This window comes from Perognathus longimembris, chromosome 24 (assembly GCF_023159225.1).
Source record: "Perognathus longimembris pacificus isolate PPM17 chromosome 24, ASM2315922v1, whole genome shotgun sequence".
NCBI lineage: Eukaryota > Metazoa > Chordata > Mammalia > Rodentia > Heteromyidae > Perognathus > Perognathus longimembris.
In genome coordinates this window covers 21924081-21935274 of record NC_063184.1, presented here as the reverse complement: position 1 = coordinate 21935274, position 11194 = coordinate 21924081, and the positions used below count along the sequence as shown (strand labels likewise).

The following is an 11194-nucleotide window of genomic DNA, read 5'->3' as shown; positions in this document are numbered from 1 at the left end:
AATGGAGGGGAAATAAACCAAGGGAGAAATAGAGTGAGGAAGGAAGAGAGGCAGTAATGACCATAGACTGGTGGACAGTCAGAGTGTCACTGAGATGACAAAATTGGAATAAGACAATACAGTATTCCATGTGTTGTGAAACATACAGTACTAATTAAGGGCTGGGGATATGGCCTAGTGGCAAGAGTGCTTGCCTCCTACACAGTACTAATTAATTACAATTATATTAATATAAAGTATTCTGTGTATTAAGTAATGCCAAAGAGGGAAATAAGTAGACAAATGAAAATGATAGCTTGAGAAAAGAATCATGGTTGAATGGTAAGAAGTAATAGAATCAAGCGAAGTGCCAATGGCTTGTGCCTGTAATTCTAGCTACCTCAGGAGACCAAGATCTGAAGATCTTGGCTTGAAGCCAGCTGGGTCAGACAAATTTGAGAGGCCTTACTTAAGTCAACCAGCCAAAAGCTGGAAGGACAGATATGGTTCAAGTGGTAGAGTGCCAGCTTTGAATGAAAAAGCTAAAGGAAAGTGAGAGGCCCTGAGTTCAAGCCCCAGTACAAGTGTAAATTAAAAACAAGAAGTAACAAAATCAGAATGCATTATCATGCTACCAACCCAACAGGTTTTGGTGATGGATTGGATAGTTTATGGGGAATGACAGCCAAACAATAGTCAAGGGAAACTCAATATTTTTCAGGTACGGGTACTGAAGACCAGATTTGCCCTTTGCTTAGAGGTTGAGCCCAGTGGGAGAAGAGACTCAGGCAGGAGTTTATGAACACCAAGGGTATACTTAGTTTGAGATGTCTACTAGACATCCAATTAAATAACAGTGATCACATTCTGAAGTTTAGTAAAACATTTTCATTAGTCTGAATTTTTTTAGTGTGTTAATGATTTATCAGATTGGATCATGGGTCTCATACTTTTTATGGGGACTGATGTAAATAGCCCTAAAAGGCATCCTGAAGCTAATCCTGGTCCATGTTTTTCTCAGATTAGATATACCTAGAAGTATACTGTCCTAGCTCCTTGAAAGATGAAATGATAATGAAACCTACTTATGAATATTGTTTTTCAAATTGATAACTCCACAGCATATCTGTTTACAAAATGACATCTGTGCTTAGTATTGCCTTTGCCTCAACATAGTCCTGATTTCGTGTTATGAAACTCCTTATCATTACTTCATTTATTTGAAGAAAATTATCTTTACATAGAATTTATGCCTCTTCTTGTCTAATAAAGTGTTTCTCTTGATAAGTGCTAGTTTTGATAAAGGCATGCCTTAACAGAAAGAAACTAGAGATTGCAGATGACTGAAATGAGGTCCTGGATTTGCTTACTTGCATAGATGTAAACATAGCTCATTACCATGGGAAATAGCAGCAGACTGTCAGAGAATTAAAGTGAGGAGGATTTGCCAAATGAACCAGCCTCCTGACTGCCATCCAGATGGTGAATAAAGTTCAAGTTGAAGATCTTCTTATACTTAAAAACATCATACAGCAAAGATAAACATTCTTCAAAAAATCTTGTTGCTACTATGTATTCTCCAACTTGGTTTTTCACTGTGCTTGGAGAGATTATTCAGATGATACGTTGCTGGATCTCAGGACTGGGAAGGAGCCAGAAGTGCACACCAACAAATCAAGGTCATCATTTACATCTAACACCCTAAAGAAAGATTCACCTATTCACCCTTGTCTCTCCATTTAGCCCCAGTGGGGCTCAAGAGGGCAATGAATTAAATTTATTCCAGGCAGCCTGGGGTTTTAGCTACTGTGAGTGACAGACTGGAATTGGAGAAGCTATGAAAGAACATGCCAGTGTGGACACAAGAGAAAGCAAGTGAAGTTCTATATACAGAAATTCCAACCTCACAAGTTCGTGGTAGTGTGATTAAAGCTGTTAAGGCTGAAATATCAATTTGCATACATTCATCTGAAGCTTTCACACTTTTGAACTTGCACAATTATTTTTCCATTCCACAGTTAAAAGAAATATATGGATAATGCCTACGATGAATCTGTATTTACCTTATCATATACAAGGTTGTGCTACAACTTGATTTAATTATGGCATGGCTTTGTACAAACGATGCCACAACAGTGTCATCAAAGCCACCAGATATCAGTTACTGATTATATTCAAGTCTATGCAAATCTGAAAATACATGAACTTTTTATAACTCAGTTTGAGGAAAATATGGGTAAACGTTTTTTCCCATTAAGGAAATGCTATTGTTGGCTTTTCATACTTGAAAGACTTTTCCGTCTATGGTTCTTAACCTTTCTACAATTCCTTTAGGATTTTTGCATGGCTCTAAATTTTATCAGCGTGAGAAAGATTTCCTCATCAGGAAGATTTTCTATGGATGAACTGCTATCAGAAGTTGTCCTTGGAAATACATTATAAACAAACAGGACAACTTCTTACTTCCTTAGAATAGTCTTAAACTGGGTTGCTGCAAAGGTGGTTAGGAATTCTACAGGCTTGTGATTCTTTGACTTCAACATGTTCAGCTGCTTGGTGGGGTGTTGCCCTTCCTCCTGTTTAGACACTGTTGAGGAACATGATGGAGAAGAGTACACAGGCCATACACATCGCGACACAGCTGAAACAAAGCTGAGTTACACTGGTGCATAATTTGGCCTACTTATTTTTTATCTCATTGTATGCCATACTTTCCTTTAAATAGTAGCTGCACGAAGGCAGTAGTTCTACTTATTCAATCTAAATGCAAAAGGGGGTTTAATAAAGAGACTCTGTCCAAAGAGCAGATTCATAGGCAAGATTTTAGAATACACTAGGGTCTGAGGCATGTGGCCATTCCGACCCTGCAGGCACAAACATACACCATCTACACAGAGCTTTGTCCAACATGTGACTCCACACTACACTGAACGCAGGCAGACAGATTAAATGAAGGATCTCACAGGACCTCTGATGTTGTGCCATTTTAGAGAGCTGCTTTATTTGTTTTAATAGCTGAATTCATGTTGCTATGTAGCCATCGATGAACAAAACCTATACACAAAAGGAGAGAGACAAAAAAAAATAAATCCAGGCAAGTTTTGAGGAGTGAAAATGTCCCTATCTGACTAGAAACAAGTAGGAACAACCACCAAACCTGCCTGCCGTGCGGCTGCCCTGTGGAATGCGCCTGAGCATCTGGGGAGCTTGGCCCTTGCGCTGTGAGCCCAGGGCGAAGGAGGAATTAGCCAGGTAAAATCAAGTTCCTCCTTCAACACATGCAACATAGTTTTCCAATGAGATGTCAACTACTGTAGGCAAAAAAATAAAAAAGTCGTTATGTGAAGAACTAAGAAATTGGCCTGATGTTGTTCAATGTAATTTTTATCAGTTTTAGCAGCCCTAAAGAAATTTACAAAAAACACACACAGGGACAGGTGGACATACGATTATCATGACCCTATCATTGTAAAAAGTGTTAGTAGAATATTCCATTGCAAGCTTACCTATCTGAAGAAATAAAAGCACTAAAGAGAGGACTAGCTTTATCATCCAAAGCTCTTCATCATTTGCTTCTCTGAGAAAAAAAGCCTTCATGCTTCAAGCTTTTAGGCATAAATCTCCCAAAATGCTATAAATTGGGAACTGAACTGGATTGGATCTATTGGCCTATTTGATAAGGTCTGGGTATCTATTGCTATTTCCTTCCAATTCTGTTCACCCTGGAAGAGAGAATAAGAAATAATTCTGTTCATTCTCTTATAGTTAACATATGGTTGATATCTCCTTGCCTTTCCCAATGTCTTTGTCATCGTTGTTTTGTTTAAGGGCTGGTCTCTGTGATGCTGATTGTGCCAAAGTAGGGAAATTTGTTGCAGTAAGCATTCTACCTGCTCTGAAACATGTCTCAGGTTAATAACTGGTTTGCTTTTACAAGATAAGGTCACCTGCAGAAAGTAAAGACATTCGGGTCACCAACCATTTTTTTAGCCAACTTCATTCCATTTTTGTCTTCCTAAGAAATAGTGGAAGCCCAGTACTGGTGGCTCATGCCTATAATCCTAGCTACTCTGGACACTGAGATCTGAAGACTGTGGTTCAAGCCAGCCGTAGGCAAGAAAGTCCATGAGACTTTTATCTCCAATAAGCTATCTCAAAACCAGAAGTGGAGCTGTGAATCAAAATGGTAGAGCAATAGCCTTGAGCAGAAAAGCTCTGAGACAGGGTCCAGGCCTTGAGTTCAAGCCTCACAATCAAAAAAAAAAAGAAAGGGTCTGGGGATATAGCCTAGTGGCAAGAGTGCCTGCCTCGGATACACGAGGCCCTAGGTTCGATTCCCCAGCACCACATATACAGAAAACGGCCAGAAGCGGCGCTGTGGCTCAAGTGGCAGAGTGCTAGCCTTGAGCGGGAAGAAGCCAGGGACAGTGCTCAGGCCCTGAGTCCAAGGCCCAGGACTGGCCAAAAAAAAAAAAATTTAAAAAAAAAAAAAAAAGAAAGAGAAAGAAAGGTAGGCAAGAAGGCAGGAAGAAAAGGAAAGAAGGAAGGAAGGAAGGAAGGAAGGAAGGAAGGAAGGAAGGAAGGAAGGAAGGAAGGAAGGAAGGAAGGAAGGAAGGAAGGAAGGAAGGAAAGAAAGAAGGAAAGAAAGAATAGTGGTGATGGAACTTCAAATTCTAGTTGTCAGTTTACTTGACATAAAGCATGAAGGCAAATGTGTGCATTAGATCATGTCTTTTAAAAATCTTCTTATTTGTATTTGTGGTCCATTTGAGAATTCTTTAACCAATTTCATCTGATCCCAATATGAAGACCACTAGTAGCAATATAGTGGTTCCTAACATTCATTACCACCATAATTCCTCATGGCACAAGGAATCAAAAGCAATTAAAATATGAAATTACTTAAGGCTAGAAAAAAAAATCTGAAAAGTGAGACTAAATGGACGATACAAGGTCATCTTGAAAGTATAAATTACCCAAATCATCCCTTTTGAGGCCTAATAAGTTGTATTACTACAAGTAGCTATTAACCCCAAGTGACTACCAAGCACATAAAATACACATACCTAAACAGAGTTGTGCTGGAAACATAAAATACATATCATATTTCAAAGATTTAATACAAAATAATAATTTGATATTAGTTATTCATTGAAATGATTACATTTGCTGGGGGTTTTATTGTTTTCCTAGTTCCTGAGACAGTGTCCCAGTTCATGGAGTTGCTCCAAGAAGGAACCTAGAAGTTATACTTCATTCTTCCTTGGTTTTTCCCTCAATCCTGACATGAGGGATATTTAGTTCTTCTAATCCTGACTCCTAAATATCTCACTTATCTTCCTTTACCCCATTTTGTGACCACATACCAGTGTTGTCTTGAGAACTCTCTTGCCTTATGCCCCAGTGGTACTCATTAAACACTATGTTGACAATGTACTATATAACTTGGGGATGGAGACAGGAGGGGAAAACTAGGAAAGGGTTAGGGAAGGGGTGACACTGTCAAAAAAGAAATGTTTTCTTTACCTGACTTATATGACTGTAATCCCTTTGTATATCACCTTTATAATAACAATAATGAATTTAAATTTTTAAAAAAAGCTCTCCGGTAGCTCATTCCTGTAATCCTAACTACTCAGGAGCCTGCAATCTGAGGGTCACTGTTCAAAGCCAGCCTGGGCAGGAAAATCTGTGAGACTCTTATCTCCAATAAACTACTCAGAAAAATCCAGAAGTGGCATTGTGGTTCAAGTGGCAGAGCACTAGCCTTGAGCACAAAGAGGCTCAGGAACAGCACCCAGGCCCTGAGTTCAAGCCCCAGGACTGGCAAAAAAGAAAAGCCAACCAACCAACCAAACAAACAAACAAACAAAAAACCAACTAGTCTCAATTTAGACTCTTTGTGGTGGCCCAGGCCTTTAATCCCAGCTACTCAGGAGGCAAACATAAGGAAAATTAAGTTCTATAGCCCTGGGCAAAAGTAGAAGGCCATATCTAAAAAAATAACCCAAAGCAAACAAAAGACAGAGAACATGGCAGACAGAATACAGCACTCACCTAGCACCAGCAAACCCTTTGTCCACAGCCCGTTTTTTTTTTTAGTGGGGCTGCCACCTAGATTGTTGCCAAGTTCCAACACCTCTCCAACTCCTATCCTTTCCCTTTTCTTATTATAGTGATCATTGTTGTCCATCACACTGCAATGGCTCTACATTGCCCTCAGGACAGAGTTCAAAGTCCTTTGCCATAAGCCCTCGATGCGGCCTTCAGCCTCACGGATGGTCCTGCAGTGCTCACACCTGATCTAGGCAAATAGATGCTTCTTTGAGAACATACAGAACTCCTGTTCTTTCAGGAGACCACTTTCTATGCTCTTGTCCCAGGAGCACTGTGTGATCTCCAACACTGTCCTAAGCTCTCTTCATGAGTCTTTGTTGGGGAAATGCTCTTTCCTGGGTGCTCCCCACCAGTGCTCTCAAGGTCTCCATTCTCACACCACCTTCTCTGCTCTACCACCTTTGCTGCTTCTTACCTCACTTCTCAACTTTATACTTTCCTCCATGCATCCACATGGGATGCTCTCTGGCAACTCTGCAGCCCACACTTTGTTCAGCACTTAAATAAATGAAAAAGTTTCCAATTAGTAAATGACCAAAACCTAGTTCACTGAATTCTCATCAACCAGAAGGCTGGCGGAATGCTATTGGTTATAGTGCACAATGTGTCGCTGGTGTTCGCAAGCTTTGGAAAGTTTCTAGGCTGCTTGCAGTTCACAATCTGCTTCCTTCTCTATGACCCCCTCCCTACTGTCTGGGACTCACAGAGAATAAACACGCCTAGAAATTTCTCTAGGGAAGAAAGCTCTATCCAAAAGAGGTGTCTTCCTTGCTGATCAATCATTATGAATACCTGGGAGGTTGGGAACCATGGCTCCTCAACTCTCACCCTGATTAGGAAGAAAAAGACAGGTCCCTCAATGTTTTAAATATACAATAGTGTCTTTCTTCAGTCTGGTTACCTTAAATGTTAGGCCCAGTGCCAGGCATGCAGTAAGCATTTGACAGTAAATATTTCTTGAAATAAGTTAAAACTCAGAATAGATTCAAACTTTTTTCCTCATAAATTTTAGAGAGAATGTTGCTTTTCCTCATTTTTCATGACTACAAATATTTTTACAAAACCATGGTTTCTTGTCACAATTCATATCACATGTCATTACCAAAGCTCTCAGGGACTTTCATACAAACTTACTTAAACCAGTATAAGGATTCCATTAATGTGTGCAAATTTAAGGTAGTTCATCTTCAAACATATGTACTAGATGTGTAATAAAGCTATGTAAAAATTAATTATTATATGTTCTTTGATTCTTTTTCTTCTGAGACAGTAAACATAACTGTATATGATAAATTTGCTGTTGATGAATAGTATTACCCTGCTGGTGCATTAAGGATATTTTTTGATGCTATATAATATTGGAACAATATGTATTCCCATATAAAGGAAAAGTTACAGCAAGGGGTGGTTAGGATTTTTAAAAAGTGACTTTTAAAGTAGCAGACATTTAAAGTAGCAGTTCAACGGTCATCTAACTATATTCATTTTAGAAGTTGAAAAAAGGATTAATCTTTCAGGAAAAAAGTTGTTAAAAGTATGTGATACAACCATAAAAATACTATTTATCACTCACTTTAGATTTGTAATATGGACATTATTTCTTGCCAAACAAAATTGGATTACTAAAGTTCTTTACCACCTATCTTCTTTTTATGAAGGAAAACCTCTGAGAGTTGCTTGCATGAAAATTAGCTGTGTTGTGAAATACAGATTCATAGTTTAAAGACTTCTGTAATTAACACTGAGATAGGGGAACGTCTTTTGCCAGCGTGGTAGCCCACATGCCATATGTTATAAAGTCTAAAGAATCCTAGGTCTTATTATCACAATTTTTTTATTTGAAAAAAAGACGAACAAGTTAAAAGCTATCTCATGCTTGAATGGCAGGTCAATGGGACAGCGGAGGCGTATGGGTCAAGTAGAAAGCAGTCACACACCCCTGGTCTCAGAGCCTGGCTCTCCATACAGAGCCTGGTCAGTACACTCCTTCCACACAGTTGGCAGTAACCAGATACATATTTAATGTGGTTTCATTATATCCTGTAAATGCTGGCAATAGACTAATCTCCCCAGGGTATTGGGCGAAGAATAGAGAAGAGAAAATGATGAGCACATTTCGCACATGCACTCCCAACCTCGCGATAAAGGGCAGCTTTCCCTCGTACAGCACCTGTTGTCATTGATGCTTTAATTACTTTTCATTGTAGGCAGCAGCCTGAAATATTTATCATCGAGCCTATAATTTTTCCAAACCCCAAACGGATATCTAACTCAAGTGACTACGGGGATAAACATTTTTACTAACTCTTTCCACTCCCGTACTTTATTTGCAGCAAACATCAAAGTACTCAACAGAATGTCAAGTGAATCTGATGGGAAGAGATGGGGTGGACACGGTGGACAAAGCAATGGTGTATGGCAGCCAGGCTTCGCTGAAAGGCATGGAAATAATTTCATTCTTCAAGCTTGAAAGTTCTCTGGCTGGTTAGCTCAGTTGGTTAAAGTTTTAAAGCAGTCAATAATTGGCTGGAAGAAAAAAAGTCAATTTAAAGATTGATATTTCTGTAACTTACACTCCCAGCAAGATTAATATAACATTAAGTTTGATTTTTGTAGCTGTCTTCAATGAATTATTTGTTATTAATCTCATGCCCTTCCTCCTCCTCCTCCTCCTGCTCTTCCTTTTCTCCTTCCTCCTTTTCTTCCTCCATCTCTTCTTCCTCTCAGAGATGTTTAAACCTTTTTTATTAATATATTTATTTAAAGTTCCAAATAATTTAACTATGGTATTTTTATAGTGAAAGATATTGTACTCTAGGGTAAAAGTTTTCTGTTACTTTAAAGGTCCAAATGGATTCTTTTAATCTTATTTATTGAATAAAATATATTTACATAATACTATACTACAGTGTTATAATGCTATGCAGATATAAACTCACTTAACCCTCGTAACAGGACCATGACATTTGTACCTATTGATTTCTCTATTTTATAAGAAATTCAAGTGCAGAAAGATGAGTAATCTTTGATCATTAGCAAACTCGGATATTTTCGCCCCACATTTGTGCTCTTAACTTAGGTATACTAAAAGCTGATTTAATTTCATTAGAAGTTCTTTCCTCTTTTTATTGTTCTCAGTAAGTAGTACAGAGTGGTTACAATTGTATAGGTCAGGTTATGAGTACAATGTTTCCTGATCAATGTCACCCTTTCCTTTGTTCTCCCTCATTTCCTTCCTCCTATTCCTACCCTCGAGTTTATACAGTTCATTTTCTACATAATGCACACTGAATATAATGACCACATTGCAGAAATATGAAACACTTCACAAATTCGCATGTTGTCCTTTGCACAGGGGCCATGCTAATCTTTTCTGAATCATTCCTCATAGAAAGTTCTTTATTAGTACAAAAATAAGTTCCTATAAGCTTCATTGATTCAGCTTAAGCAAATCAGCTCAGCTCTTTACTGTAGATAGGCAGTAACCCAAAAATCAAAAATATTTTTTATATCGCAACTCACTGTGGATATTTTATGTATCCACACACTGTCATTCACCAACAAAACCAGCACAGATATGTCTCAAAGTAAGAGTAGCCCTATCTCACAGTCTAAATTCAAGAATATTGTTATATTATGATTTTTATGATTATAGCCAAGTACTCTCTTTTCCCAATGCTATTTCCAAATGATGTGGAGGTTTTAAAACTAAAAAACATTTCACTTTCACTGCAAACAATAACAATAAAAGCTGGGAGAAACGCTTTTACAAGCTGGGCACCAGTGGCTTGCACCTGTAATGCTAGCTACTCAGGAGGCCAAGATCTGAGGATTGTGGTTCAAAGCCAGCCCAGGCAGGAAAGTCCTCATGAAATTCTTATCTCCAACTAATCACTTGGAAACCAGAAGTAGCTCCATGGCTCAATTGGTAGAGTGTAGCCTTGAGGACAGAGAGGCTCAGGGACAGTGTCTAGGCCATGGGTTCAAGCCCCACAAACAGCAGGGGGGAGAAAGTTTGCAAGTTATATACATCATTCCAAGGAGGTCTGTGGCAAAGAATCTAAGTCTTTGTGTTCATGGAATGCCTTTGTGTTCATGGAATTATTATTTCGAATTTCTGAAAAGGTGAGACTTTCACTCAGGGACCTTAATGACGAATTGCATTAGTAGAGTTCAAAAGCTAGTTCAAGAAATAATGCCCCCAAATATGTAATGACTAAAACACAATATTTCTTTTTCTCAGATAAAATACAAACTGGGGTTGTGGTTCCACAACTATCTCACATGTGTCCCTGGGTTTGATCCCAGCACTACCCTCCCCCCCCCAAAAAAAAAATCCCCAGCGAATGTCCCTGGTTGATGAGCGATTTCATGCCGTACTCCAGTTCCTTCCATCACACGCCTCTGAAATACTTAATGCGTGGCCTTCAAAATTGCCATGTTTGTTTGTGTCTCATGAACAAAAGTAAAGGAACATGGAAAGTCACACACATTAGTTTTTTATAGGCCAGGCTTCTTCAGTCAAAGAGTGGCACTTGGGCTACATTAAGGTATCAGTTTGAGTGGGGCACTAGTGGCTCCTGTCTGTAATCCTAGCTACTCAGGAGGCTGAGACCTGAGGATGGCAGTTCGAAGCTAACCCAGGCAGGAAAGGCCATGAGACTCTTATCTCCAATTGACCACTATAAAATAGGCAGTGGGGCTGTAGCTCAAAGTGGTAGAGTGCTAGCCTTGAGTACAAACACTCAGGGACAGCACCCAGGCTCTGAATTCAAGCCCAGTAACTAATTGGAAAAAAAAGAGAGAGATCAGTTTAAGGAGCTTACCTTGTAGGATTTGGACTCTAGCTTCTAGGTTGCATATATGGTTGATAAATGGTGCTGTGTACCTATAGCTGGTATAGACAAATCTAGAATACAAATAAATGGAATTAGGAGTGGCTTTTCTTGCCATGGCTACTAAAAGTCTCTTGCAGAACTTGTAGTTCCTATCCTTTACTCTTTATCTCAACTAGAGGACTTGTGGAAAAATGCAAGTTTTTTACAAGGGTCCATGGCAAGATCTTCTATGGTCATTCTGGAAATACCAGTAGATCAGT

At 39.0% G+C, this 11194-nt stretch overlaps 1 non-coding gene across 1 annotated transcript; it reads right to left on the bottom strand.

The window, feature by feature from the left end:
* Positions 1-9405: 9405 nt before the first annotated feature.
* On the bottom strand, positions 9406-9510 carry LOC125341738. Its single transcript, XR_007209073.1, has one exon. It is a non-coding gene; the product is annotated as a U6 spliceosomal RNA (small nuclear RNA).
* Positions 9511-11194: the final 1684 nt, after the last annotated feature.